This window comes from Antechinus flavipes, chromosome 1, assembly GCF_016432865.1.
Source record: "Antechinus flavipes isolate AdamAnt ecotype Samford, QLD, Australia chromosome 1, AdamAnt_v2, whole genome shotgun sequence".
NCBI lineage: Eukaryota > Metazoa > Chordata > Mammalia > Dasyuromorphia > Dasyuridae > Antechinus > Antechinus flavipes.
The window spans coordinates 169,186,524-169,200,266 of NC_067398.1; positions in this window are offsets into that span (position 1 = coordinate 169,186,524).

Below are 13,743 nucleotides of genomic sequence, written 5' to 3' on the forward strand. Positions count from 1 at the left end.
ATTGCTTCTATGCTATTATAAGTAGAATTCAATTGTATAAGTAGATTTTAATAATTTGGCAATGGAAGGAAGGGGAAACAAGGTAGTGACAACGAATGACAAAAGGGGTTCTGGTTTAAGTTCTCAAGGACAGGATTGATCTGGGCTTTTGTACATTGATAGGAAAGAGAGGTGATGGATGATAAGACAACCAAGATAAAGATGAGAAAGTTCAGGGGCTACCACCATTTAAGAAGAGAGGGTAGAAGAAGATGAGGACCAAGTGGAAATAAAGATGCTGGTGAACATGGTCCCCTCATCAACAGTGACATCAAGGAAAATAGAATGAGTGGGCAAAATGTTCACTATGAGTACTCTCTTATGGACCTCTTCAAAGAAAGGAGAACAATGTGTTTCTAATCTTGTCTATGATATTAACATAATTAAATGCTTCTAGAAGAAGACAAATAGCATAAGGTTCAGCTCTAGGCATTCATAAGGGGACAGATATTTTTTCAGGGGTGAGGGAGGGCTATGATTTTATATTTGAACAATTGTTTTGTAGTTCATATGTGTACCATGAAGTAAAATCAAAGAAACAAAAACAATAAAAGATAAAATTAAGAAAATTTAAATTACTAATGAGAAATAAAGAATGAAAAAATATAAATAATACAAAAATTAGTAAGCAAATAAAATAAAAAGTAAAATAAAAATATGCTTGAATTTTTTTCTAAAACAAATCAAGCTAAAATGGAAATTTGCAGGTTTACAAATGAATCATTTGCCTTATTTCCTTATTATTACTCATCTCTCTCTCTATTCAGAGCCCAATTGAGCTAAAAGAAAAGTGCCATAATAGTGTGAGAATGGTTATTATTGGGGTATATCCAGAACAAATAGACCCTAAGTTTTCATTGGAACTTGATTCAGATGTCTGGGCTTGAGTCATGAAAACATTGGTTTAGCATTGGAAGACAGCACTGAGTCTAATTCCCTCATTTTACAGAAAGCTGAAGCTCACAGACTGACTTTCCTAAGATCTCAAAAAAGGTAGAATTTGAACCCAGTCTTTAACCCAAAGATCTTCTGTTCTGACCACTACTCCCTCAAATGAGTCTTAAAAAAATGGCCAGGCTTCACATTTCAACCATTCTAAATGCCAAGTCTCTGGGTTAGGGATAAATTCAAATATTTGATGACCAAAGTCTGTTCACTAGAATAAGCAAGCACTAATATTGAAGTAGTCATGTTTCAAATGATTCTACGGTGGGGGTGGGTGGAAAGGGAGGGAGGATGGAATAAAAGGTAGGAAGTTATCCAAGGGAACTGAAATGGTATTTTTTCTTAAAGCTGAAAAATGAAACAAAGTTTAAATGATAAGAATTAAAAAGGGCTTTATATGGAAATCTAAGTTTGCAATGATTAAGAAAACACAATGGGGGCAGCAAAGTGACACAGTGGATAAGGCACTGGCCCTGGAGTCAGGAGGACCTGAGCAAATTCACCCTTTAAACCTTACTAGATGTATGACTCTGGGTGAGTTACTTAACCCTGGTTAATGACAAAATCCAAACTGCCCATTATATTAGCCACAGCAGAAGGAAATCAAAGGGGCAGAAAACTTTTCTTCAATTATCTACTCCAGAGAGCAATCTTAGAAGAGATTTGATTTCTAGAAATTTATGTATTAAGCTTCACTGATTGTGAGAGCTGCCTCTTGTCTAGGATGTAGTGCTATTTAATTCAATCAAACAATTCTTTTCTAATCCTAGACTTTTACAAATTGGGTTGTGGAGAAAAATAAAGAAAAAAGAGAAATATCTAAATCAGTGAGGTAAAAATGCTACATGAATCACAGATGATTGTTACTTGTACTTGAGCTTTATAACTAGGGTTAAGTAACTTGTCCAGAGTCACACATTATAAATTGTCTTATTTCATCCTCACAATCCTGGGAAACAGGTGCTATTATTATTATTATTCCATCTTATGGAAATAGAGGCAAACAGAAGTTAAACTTGTCCAGTCACACAGTTAGCACACTGTGTCTGCAGTAGGATTTGAACTGAATTCCTGACTCCATGTCCAAAGCTCTATCCAGCTATGCCATCTAGATGCTCTCCATATAAATAAGTTAGAAAATTGATTACTAAACATTGGATTGACACTAACTATCTATTATGCTTGATTTTAGACTCCTTTTCTCCACTAGAAAAAGGGGCCAAGATTTGTGTTATTTAAAAATATACAGTAAATTTAAAACCAATTGAAACCATCTTGCTTTAGAAAATTCCACAACATTCCTTGAGAAAATAATAGAATATCTGAATGGAATGTCTTAAAATTAGTATTTGGGAATTGTGACCTAAAAGATTTTTTAGAAGTACTGGTATCTTTTGAAATTCTAGAACACAATATTTTTATTTCATTTTCCCTTGTCCTTCATGAAACTGTCATTGATCATAATGACACTAAAAGTGATTGATAAATTAGGAGTTTATGATGAATGAATAATAAGTACACTGGATATGAAGCCAGAAGATTTAGATTAAATTTTTTTCACCCATTTGCTTCTGTACAGCTTCAGGAAAGTCATTTAACCTATTTCCTCATTAATAAAATAAGAATATTGGCCTAGATGATCTTAGAGCATTGGCTTTTGACTTATCATAATCAGGGAACAAAGAGGTTTAGTTATCTGCAAATAAATAAATAAGTAAACAAACAAATAAATAATGAATAAGGTTGCAGACAAACCTTTTCTTGAGTTATTGGGTTTCCATTTCCCTCAGTCTTAGAGGGATATCTACCTGAAACTTTTTCACAAGCAATAAGACTGAAAAAAAGAAACCAGTGATGTCTCCACCACCATACTCAGAGCTACAATACCTAAGTCTCATAAAAGATTGTGTTATCAGGAAATAATAATTGGTATTTGAACCTAGAGTTTCTAATTACAAATGCATCCATCCATTTTTTCTTTATCATTAATTCTATATAGTAGAATTATAATATATGTATGTATATATATATTAGAATGTCAGGAGAAATCCATAGTAGACTCCGAAAAATGAAAATGCTCTCCCCCCACTTTTTGAAACGTAATCCAAGCTGAAGGGAAACTCACATTGGATTCAGAAATAGGAGTCAAATAATTCCATAAAAGAAATCGATTTGGGATTTTGAGATGCTCTGGTTGTAAAAAGAGAATTGGATAACAAAATGAGATACAACATGAAAATCAGAACATTTAGAGAATGGAAATGCCAGATTGTAAAATCATTGTAAAAAGAAAAGACAGCTTAAAAGGAAATATGAGAGTCATTTTGAAATGTAATCACATTTTAGAAGACATAGGCTTAACTAAGAAAAATATCAGAAAGACAATTGGGAGTTCCAGCGTTGGACAAGGATTTTAAAAATAAGACTTTGGACACACCTAAGGGATGACTGAGTCTATTCCAAGTCTTAAGGGAAAAGAGGAATGGAGTAAAGATGGATACTGGCAAAAGAGATGAAAGGTACTAAAATCAAGCTAAAATCAAGTATGAGCTACAGTGTTGACCTTGGAAAATAAACCATGGCAGAGAACTGAGACCTTCATCATCACTAAATGTTTGTTTAGTGACTGCTGTATTCATCACTTCTGAACAAGCATTTAGGATAGTGAAGGATGATGTCATAGAATTTCAAAAGGCCTTGATTAAGTCTTGAATTTCAACTCAAAGGATTTGCCTGAGTGCTGAATTGTGGTGTCAGCTTGTTAGGTGGAGAGACAGGACATCTGAGGCAGAATTTAAACTGAGGCCTTCTTGGTTTTAATCCAACACTATTTAGTATCCTACCTATCTGTCTCTTGTTGATATTTAATGTGAAGTTAATGATGTTGATATTACTACATTGAAACTAAGATCTACATAACTATAACCTTCTCTCCTGCCTTTAAGAAGAATGCCATCTAGAATTTCCCATTCTAGATTCTGGATACCGTTTTATGAGTCAGAAAACTAAGTGAACCAACTCATAAAGTGAGTGAATGAAAGCTGAATGAACTAGATCACAAAAAAGTCAAAGAACTTTCTTTCTGACTAATAATGGAGCCAAAAGATAAGATTTATGGCTCTATGGTTTGTAAAGCACTCAATACCATCTTCTCTCATATGACCTTCACTATGACCCTATAGAGACAGTTGATATTATTATAGAAAATTAAATCATTTTAATAGATCATTTTATAGAGAGGTTATTTGCCATCTGATATAAGATATTCTTAAACTCTTAAATAAGACTTAGATCTTCTTAATTCCAAGCCCAATGTTTTATCAGCTTTTGCCAGAATTTAAACAAATGAACAAACCCACCTTTTTATCAACCCCCTGAATAGAAAAATTAAGTGAATAAGCCAAAACCTTTCTATGATATCATAATAATAAACATCAACAAAGTATGCTTGGAGTTCCTTTGTATTGCCGAGAGACTTAATTGTCAAAGATATTTGATCTGTAGAAGAGGAAAAAACAAAACAAAACTCATGTATAAATGTTATCCCATCAAGATGAAAAAAAAAATACTTACTTCAATTTAAAAGGAAAAGATTACCTATTACAATAGGGGGATTAAGGCAGAGTTGAACAACCCCCAATAGATCATTTTATTTTATTTAATTATTTGTATGAAAGTCTGGTATTACCATTTGATTTCTAAGTAAATTTAAATTGCAGTTTTGTCATAATATTCTAAGTGTTTAGAGACAGACTTATATGTATTCCTGACATTTATGATAATATTGGCTAGCATGGAAGGTTTGTAAGGTACTTTTACATATCTCATTTGATACTTATCATAAGCTCATGATATAGGCTCTATTATTATTATTATTAGCCGAATTTTAGAAATGAGGAAGTTGAGACTGAGAGAGGTTCAATGATTTCCCCAACCGTCATACAGTTGATATATGATGCTGAATTGAAATCCAGGTCTTCTGCATTTGAAGTCCAATACTATCCAATGTCCCATCTAGTTGTCTCCTGTAATTATCAAGTAACCCAAGAAGAATTCATGGACCACACCAAAACTGATTAATGTGTTTTTGATTAGGAAGATGAACTAATTCTCCATGGGAAATTGGCATTTGTTCCAAGAAATAGGAAGAATTCAAATTCATCTCCCACTTCAATTAACAAATATATTGATGAATCAAGAGGCCAGACTTTACCTGAGAAGTCTAGTCCAAATATTCCCAGTTTTTTTTAATACTACATTTAAATAATACAGAAAAAGTTTGTGTCTCCTCTCCCTCCCCCCATCATCATTCCTCTGTCAAACAATCATATTGAGTACTATCATGATAGGCCCATAAATGATTGTCCTGTCTCCAGTTTCTCCTTTCTCTAATCTATCTTTCAGCTAGGTATCAAAATTATCTTCCTAATACACAGATTTAATAATAATACTAACATATAACATTATACTGTGTGTCCCATGTATCCTTCATGTTTATAGTCCAACAATCTTCAATAGATTCATATTTCCTCAAAGATCAAATACAAACTTCTTAGCTTAAGCTTTAAAAAGCTTACCACAGTGTAAGTTGAATTTAACTTTTCAGTCTTATTTCATACTCCCAATCAATCAATTAATATTTATTAGAAACCTACTATATGTCAAGCACTGTGCTAAGCATTGGTGACAAAAAAAAGGCAATAGATAGTTCTTGTATTCAAGGGGCTTATAATTATGCAAATAAATAAATACAAAGCAAGCTATATACAAGATGAATAGGAAATATAAATAGAGGCAAGGCACTAGAATTAAGAGATATTGAGATTAAGAGAGATTGCACCCAAACTGTGGCATGGTATACATTATCTATCACCCCAATTTACTGGAAAACTGATCACTCCTCCCTATGATTTTGTTATGAGAAATAGCTTTTACAAGTTCTCAGTTAGCATGAGCTGAATAGCCCTAAATTAGAAGCTACAAAAATGGAACACTTTTGAGATGCTTCCATGTCAGCATTGGCTAGGTTCAGCGTGCCTTTTTCCCTATACTATTACCTTGGTATTCCTCCACAGCTAATTACATACTAAAATGCTAATTACTCAAAGGCAATCTTTTCATGAAGCTTGGCATGATAGGTAATTGAGACTCGGGTTGCATATGGATCTTTCTAAATTCTGCATTATTAAGTATCATCTATTTAAAACAAAAATGGAACTGAAGTTAATTTTTTACAGTTAATAAACTTGAAATTGTGCACTTAAATTAATCTTGGCTCAAGGAAAATTTCTCTTGTGCCAATGTATTAGAATTATTTGTCATTTGATGTTCATTATGATGGGTTAATATATCTACCTGAATTTGGTCACCCACAAATTTCCTCATGTATTTGGGATGGAAAGTCGAACATAATCTTTTAAATTCAGAAATGTAAAAGAAAACAATCCCTTCCTCTCTCTCTTGAATTAACATTTAATCTTCCTTTCTGAATTAATACTTGGTGGTTTCTAAAATGGGCCTCACAGAAAGCACATCCCTTTTTAAAAGAACATGCCATTTGGTTTTAATTACAACTAGGAGGAACATATTGTTTCAGAAAATTTGACAAGTCCCTTCCAAAGGAAAACAAGGGTCATTAGAGAAGAACCAGTTCCAACCATGAGTTACTTAAAAAGAAAAGGAGGTGGAAGCTGACTTTCCTTTTTCCTTGTGCTGATGACATGGTCCTTATCCCTCTTCAGATGCTGTTGCAACAATGACAGTTCTCAATTAAGATGATGAATTTTGCACTGAGGCAGGGGGCTTGTTGTGCAAGCTTCCATAAGTATGCATGAAGCAGTGACAGAGGGTTTTCAGGCCTCCAATTACCCAGCAGAAAAAATAGGAAGCTTCCCAATGCTCATTTCTGCAGCCCTGAATTCCTCATATTTAGGGAATCAATTCAGTCATGGTGTCACCTTTAAAGTCATCTCCCAGGTAATTGAAGAGTTTTCCTGGAGTTTATGGGTCTCAAGACCATAACCCTTCCTTGTTTTCTCTAGCATTTGAATCTCCCCCTTATACATTGATATTCAAGAACTACTTTGAGTGTTAAATTCTACAAGAGGAACGGGGTGATTCAAGTACAGTTAAACAATTAGAATTAAAGAGAAAAAGATTTAGATCCTTACCAAACCAGGACCTTTTTTCTCTAGCTATAAAGAAGTCTCTATTCTCTTGCTAAGTCCACTTTGCTTTTTTAATGAGGATTAATCTCAGGTAGGGCCAAAGATGTTCTGGTAAAATATTTAACAAATCTTTCTGGGAATAAAATTGGAAAATTAGATTATACACTTTTAAATATAATCTGTATTATTATTTTAATTATTTTTTATTTATAGAATCTGTATTATTAACATTTTCTCCATTACTTTCTGAAGTGATTCCTACTGTTTCCTTCTATCAACATTGCTTTCTAACAATCAAGAAAATAATAAACCAAGTCCTGATTTGTATCATTTGCTAAATTCTCAGGTGTAAATACGGAAAATTTAACTGCATCCCAGCAGACTCCTGGGATAACCAAATGTTGCAGTGATAGAGCACTAGCCCTGGAGATAGGAGACTGGTTTTTCTGAATTCAAATCTGGCTTCAGACCCTTCTGAGCTGAGTGACTTTGAGTAAGTCCCTTAACAATTTTTGCCTTAGTTTCCTCATCTGTAAAATAAGCTGGAGAAGGAAATGACAAACAACTCCAGTATATTTGCTAAGAAAATTCCAAATGTCATGAAGAATGAGACATGACTGAGCAATAATTAGCTGGTTGCAGCATAACCCCGAACGCAGAGCCTTCCTAAGATAATTCTCTGGCTACTAAAGAAGAACTAATTCTAGCTGGTTCTTTAATGTCTACCTTCAACTTCAATAGAATGGCACCCTAAATTTAGTACTCCTGGGCTTGTCCCTAACTTGGCATTTCTTCCCTTTGTATTCCTTTTCCCCATTAGCTGGCCCCTAGCTTTCCCTTTTGTAAATTCCTTAGTTCATTTTGCACTTTGAAATATATTCAGCCCGCTGAAGGCAGTTGCTCTCTTCTGAGAGAATTATTTCCTTTTTTTGTAGAGCATTTTATTTTATTTTTTCCAATTCTTTAATTTTATTTAAAATTTTTAGTAGTAGTTTACTTTTCCAAGTACATGTAAAGACAGTTTTCAACATTCATTTTGTAAGACTTTGTATTCTAATTTTTTTCCTTTTATCCCTTCCTTCCCTCTTCCCTAAGACAGCAAGCAATCTGATATGTTAAATATGTGCAATCCTTTTAAACATATTTCCAAATTTGTCATGTTGTGCAAGAAAAATCGGACCAAAAGGAGGATAGATCATGAGAAAGAAAACAAACAAAAAAGTGATAATACTAGAGAACATGATTTTCTACAAAAATTAATATGCAAAACAACTTCACTTACCATATTTAAGGATCTAATTTTTAGGTCCTGCACATCTGCACAAAATCTGACATATTGTTTCCATTGAAAGTGAATTCTTAAAAAATATATGGGTCATGGAGATGACTTTTCCTTAAAACAGTTTACCTTTTGCAGAGGAATAACTAGAATCATTTAAATAGTTTTTCATGGATTCAGGGCTTTTCTTGGTTTGCTAACTTTTTAAAAAAATAGCTCCAAAGAAAGATCCAATTTTAGTTTATCCATGTTTCCTACTATTCTGGCCAACACAGTTATAACTAAGGTGAGACAACCAGACTTTTCTCATAGGTGCCAATATTGTTGAGGAAGGTATATGCTCCTTTCCCTGTGCAGACTAGAAAATTCCTTGCATCCATACAAGTCTATCATCTGAGAGATGGGAAAGATGGCCAATTGGAGAGACTAAAGGAGAAAGAGAAGGTGGAACTATGGAGTTCAAAAGAGGAAAGCGAGGGTTCAGGCCATGATTTTTATCATGTCCATACTCATAGACTGTCTTGTTTGAGGTCTCCTGACTTCTCTACAAGCCTTGAGTGGTATTGGTTAAACATATGCTTGATTTTGTAGTTCTCTCCTTTCTTACTACAATTCAAGTGAATTTATCTATCCTAGGTTCTAGATTCTAGCTATGGAAAAGCATTATACTTAAACACAGGGGGAAAAAAGTCCTGTTTCCCTTGATCTTATATTCTTCGCTAAGTTAAATGAGAATTGGCTGCCCTTGTCATTCATTATTTTCTTTTTTGATCTACTTGGAAGGAACCTGATATTACATTTCATAAGTGTCAACCAGTGTTCTGATTATTGGCCTAAATGAGTGAGTCATTGTGATACATAACATATTCTAAAAAGTGAAGGAGAGACTGAGCTGATATATTTACCTGATTTAAATTTAATATGTCATACAGATTGTTAGTAATTTTTACACATACCTTAGTAACAAGCTATATTACTTTTCACTTTCCTATTTAGAAGAAAAAAATCTAAAACAGTTTTCTTATTGTAGCAATGTTTCTGAGAAATATACATATGTATGGAATCTGGAAGAGAATTCTAGGGCTGGAGTCAGAAGATCTGGGTTCAGATTCTACTTCAAATAAATGACTGATTATGTAAACTGAGGCAAGATATAAAATCACAGATTGAGAGCTGTATGTAAAGTACCTAGTCTACTTCTTCTTTTAGCAAATGATGAAACTGAAGCCAAAAGAGCTAAAATAACTTGCCTAGATTATAAATGTCAAAGATTTTGAAATTTGAACCTAAGTCCTTGAGAGATTCAGTGTATTTTCCATTTAATTTCTCTGGGTCCTAGATTCCTTTTTTGAAAAATGAGGATCATCATAATATCTACCTTACAGGATTTGTTGTAAGGGTCAAATGAAGATAACTAATAATAGAAACTGTTTCTCAAATCTTAAAGTACTTTATAAATGTTAGCTAACAATATTATATAGTTTTTACCAGGTGATATTTGGAGCAGAGAATCTTAAGTTAGGTTGATTTCATTGTCTAATCTAAATGTTAATCTTCTTGAAAAAAAGTCTCCTTTCTACATCCCATAGAAATACATAAGCAATAATAATAATAACAACAATTTCTCTCCCCAGAAAATATTACTATGTATAACTATGCCATAGAAGTGAATCTGGCTCACCCTAGGCTCTTTTAAGAGAACAAAAGCTCTACCAGGTTCTACTGAGGCAGTTAATGATTTTAGTAACTACCTGGATTAGCCTCTGCTATCCAGAGGAGGCCAGACTGACCTAGGAATCACAATCAGCCAACCAGGAAGAAGACTAAGCATCCATTAAGCTGGACATACCAGTGATCCTTTGCAGTGTCGGCTTCCTGTACTTGGAACTCTCTTTGCTGTGACAATAGCCTCAGAACTGACTCAGATTGGATCAGGCTGACCCTTATCAACTACAGAGCCCCTAGAGACATACTATTCTGACCCATTTTTCTGTATCCGGAGGGTATCTTGTAATTGCTAAGAACAGCCCAGTTCAAATGGCTCAACCTGATTGGACCAAAATGGGATTTCTGAGAAATAGCTTATCTCAGGGGACCAATGGCTGAAGATAATTAGGCCACAGTCTGATTATGCTCATCCTTCCCATTTATAATCCCTGATGTTTAACTCCACCCAGCACTCAGTTCTAACTTCAGATTCACTTGCACACTGTCAGTGTGAGAAAAATAAAGCATGCATGCAGTCTAAATCTTTCTTAGCCCAAACTCTGAGCCTGATTATGTTACACAGGCTCTCAAAGCCTGGGTTCAGCAATAGATTTCATTTGCTTTCTGAAGGTCAGCCTAATTATACAGAGTTTCGGGACCAGTAGAGTGGCCTTTTTTGGAGAGGAATTCTTTGGTTATAGTGATCCATGGATTTGAGAAAAATGTAAAATGGCCCTAAAACCTGTGCAGTTTCTTTTTTAGTTTCATCATCAAAAAACAATGATAATTTATTACGTGATTACTTATGTACCAAGCATTGTATTAAACACTGAATATACCCAAAAAGGCAGGGACCCTTCCTGCTAGGAGTCTAAGAGGGAAGAAGACATCCCAACAACCAGATATAAGATACAATGGCAACCATGGCAGAAAAGGGGGCAGAAGGTACTATGAAATCCATTTATAGAATGCAAAATATGCAGTCACAGAGTAATATGGGAAGACATGAACAAGAGTCAGATAAGGCAGGCAACCACTTATAGGCTATGGTCTTCATCTTGGGAGACAGTATCCACATTAATGAGATCAGTGGCTTATTTTTGTATTTGAGTAATAACATTTTCATAATAAATACAAATGTTTTATTATGTGTTAGGCATCTCTACACAGGTGCTTGTATAACTGGTTAGACACTATATGAAAAATCAGATGAGATGAGCATCTTTTTAGATACCCTAAATGGTACCAAAGTATTTGTGTACCAAATGTTATTAGCCCAGTTTTGCAAATTGAGAAACATTGAGCCCAAAATAAATTAATCTGATAATCAATGATAGAATCTAAATGGAAATTCATTGTCTTTAGAAGAGATTCAAGGGAATCTCAGTTTAGTTATCATTTGTGTTGTTTTGTCATTTTCAGTCTTTTCTAACTTTGTGATCCCATCTGAAGATTATTCATTTATTTAATTTTTGCAGAGATGCTAGAATGGTTTGCCATTTTCTTCTCCAACTTATTTTACAGATAAGGAAACTAAGTCAAATAGGATTAAGTGATCTGCCCAAGGTCACACAGTTAGTAAGTATCTGAAGCCACATTTGAACTCAAGTCCTCCTGACCCCGAGCCAGGCACTCCATCCACAGTGTCATTTCACTGTTTCGAGTCAGTCATCATAAAATTTATGAGTTGGGAAAAAGATTCCAGGAATTCTTACTCTTGTGTTTGCTCTCATTTTACCACCAACCCAAAAACTATGCTCTGAAAGTCATCTATCTGTGGTAAACCTAGAGATCCCCAGTGAAAGGAAACTACTATCATAAATAGTGGATGATAAAATTAATTGAATAGTCTGGCATTCTAGTAAGAGAAGAAGGGATAAAGGTTATTGATATATTGAAAAAAAAACTTTTTCCTTAGCTGTTTTCTTGTTCAATATCTGTATCAAGGAGTTGGATGAATGAATCGGTTATTCAGTCAATAGTAATACATTAAGTGCCTACAGTATCCAAGGCATTATATAATAATATAATAGTTGGAGATACAAGTGCAATCCTAGACCAAGAGAATTTTATTATATAAGAAGCATAGAAATCATGCTTGTGAAGCCTGTAGCTGACAGAAATCTAGGAAAGATCACTGATTCATTGGATGACAGAATTGTGATTGAAAATGGTTTTGACAGATGGGGTGGATCTAACAAGCAGACACTATCTTGAATATTCATTCCCAAAACACATTTTCCATCCTATTAAAGGAAGTTCAGAGTTCCTAATAATAAAAAAGAAAAATTTGCAAGAGAAATAAAAGAGAAGATTTTCCTTAAACAGCTTTTTTGTGTGAAAGCCAATAATAGAAAATGTACCAATTTACAGATAAATGACTATCTTCAAATAACGAGGTAAGAAAAAAATTATTAAGGAGCACAGACAAAATAACTTTTAAAATCAAGGTATAAAAATATTTTGAAACAAAGTTATCAATAATTTAAATGTCAATTTTGTCACTGCCATTATGAACCCATTATACTCTTCTACTTTGAGAACTCTTAAGTTAGGCAGCAGAAGTAATCACTGGAGAACTATCCTAGTTTTTTCAAGATAGAGCTGATAGTTTTGTCCATTTTGAATGCTTACAAGGGATTTCTGATATATGGATATACCTTATAGCATTATTTAAGAATGGGTAGATTTCTTGATGTTGAGATTGTCTGTAATATGTAGATTCTTTAGTTTGTTACCCAAGACATTCCCATCTATCTCAGCATGTTGTTTTTAGATCAATGTTTTCATAATACAGTGGATCAGAAATCTTAATGATATGAGTTTTCCTTCTATTTGGTGCAAAGTACAATTCATTCATGATTCTTCAATCTGTGGGATTTCTGTCTCCATTCTTCCAGGGATTTTCCAGTGTTGGAAACATTCACCCAAATCTTCTCATATTTCATGAATACTGGTAGAGCTTTTGGCTCTTCATCTGTTACCTCTCACTTTCAGTATTTGATCAGGCTACCTCCTTTTCCCATCAGACATTTCCTCAATGATGTTTCCCATTCCAATTCTTGTCATCATTGGAATTAGACATAAGCCTTCTTGCACCTACTATGTACCTTTCTCTTTACCTTTAGTTAAGTATAACTTTTTATCTTGTAGAAATCAGTTATCCAAGATTTTCAACCATTCATCACTACTGGGAATTTTAAAAAGATGAGTCTTTTCACTGAAGAGCAACTTGGTTTTATTAAAAGCACTGATGAATTTCCTAAATGTAATCATTCTCTTCTTCCTTTTATTTCTAGGCCAATATGTTGCTCTTTATCAGTGTATATTGATGTGCTATCTCAATGGCATAGCCATCCAATTACATGCCATAGTCTGGAAAATTTTTCATCAATTTTGACTTTTTTATATGAATTTTTAGGCCAATATATAGGATATTCCAAAAGTTTTGGTGCAGTTTTAAACTTTTTAATAATGGAAAACTAATGGACTAAATAAAGTTTTTGGAGGCACTACCTAAATTTTCTTGAGGTCTTCTAATGCTGGGACTTGATATGATTTATAGGAAATCTCTTTTTCCCCCAATTTAAATCTTGTGTAAAATAT